The 1,087-nt window shown below is 33.9% G+C and overlaps 1 protein-coding gene across 1 annotated transcript in view; it reads left to right on the top strand.

The window, feature by feature from the left end:
• Window positions 1-726: 726 nt before the first annotated feature.
• LOC119590840 (phosphoinositide 3-kinase regulatory subunit 4-like) overlaps window positions 727-1,087 on the top strand; it is a gene marked incomplete in the record, with an annotated part of 15,627 nt that continues 15,266 nt past the window's right edge. The window contains 1 exon segment of the mRNA XM_037939598.1: window positions 727-795.

Genomic DNA, 1,087 nt, shown 5'->3' with positions numbered 1-1,087 from the left:
AGCCTTAGTCAACCATTCTTATTCATAAGTTTAATATGTGAAAATTATTGGCCATTATGCACAAGAAAAGTTAAAAGGCACCGCCACATTGTGAATAATGCCAAAAATGTTTTTTTCATGATTTGTTCAAAACCACTGTATATTGCACACATAGATTAATACATCATTTCGTTAACGTTCTGCACGCTGCCATTTTATTACGTTGACACCTTCTGCATGAATTTCAATATATTTAGAGCTTTTATGCTTTTCAGTCCCTTCTATTTTTGCATGCCTGCTTTTATTTCTTCAATTGAATTAATTGTAAGAGTCTGCTAGTAAAAAGGTAACGTGTTAATTCAAAATGGCGCCGGACACTCAAAAACGGACCCAATTCTAAATCATGATATTTCTTCGGTCATTATGATATTATAATCATCATCCTTGTGATATTTTAACAGATACCTATAGACATATGTCATTTGATATCGGTGGCTAGCCGTAAATATATGTAATACATTCATTTGAAATTGGATTCCTTCTATCTGCAAAATTAAGCTGTTTGTACAGTCCGTGCTCATTACGAGCTTATTACATATCTAATTACCAAACACCCCAACAATAAATCTCATAACCATAATACTCAGAATTATAAAAATCACCCACTACTCAAATTAATTAAGATTCCATGTCCTCGGAGCAAAGATATTGATTGAGTCGTCACAAAATACATTACGCTCGTAGAATAAACAACATCAGCTGACAATGGCAGAAGTCGACGTATTTTCCTTTTAATGGTCGTAGTTTGAAGCTAAAGTGAGTAAAAGGATCAAATCTCGGGCGAATAAGGATGAAATGACAATATGAATAAGGTGCGGTTGGTTTTATGATATGAGAAAGGCGCTGAATAGCGTATATCGGGTAGATTATAGGAAAGGCGTCTTCGTTCTTTCTATCCTTCGACTTGGTTGGGTTCTTTTCACTCTAATTCATTATATTTACGTCTTTTTTTAATATGTGTAAACAGATTCCTCCAAAGGGAGTGATCTTTTATTCACAGTTAATGTGGATATTGATGAAAAGAGAGAATTTTCGAAGCGAATATGAG

The sequence above is a fragment of the Penaeus monodon genome, chromosome 27, assembly GCF_015228065.2.
Source record: "Penaeus monodon isolate SGIC_2016 chromosome 27, NSTDA_Pmon_1, whole genome shotgun sequence".
NCBI lineage: Eukaryota > Metazoa > Arthropoda > Malacostraca > Decapoda > Penaeidae > Penaeus > Penaeus monodon.
The sequence above is the reverse complement of the archived record's forward strand: the minus strand, read 5'-3'. Positions and strand labels throughout refer to the sequence as shown.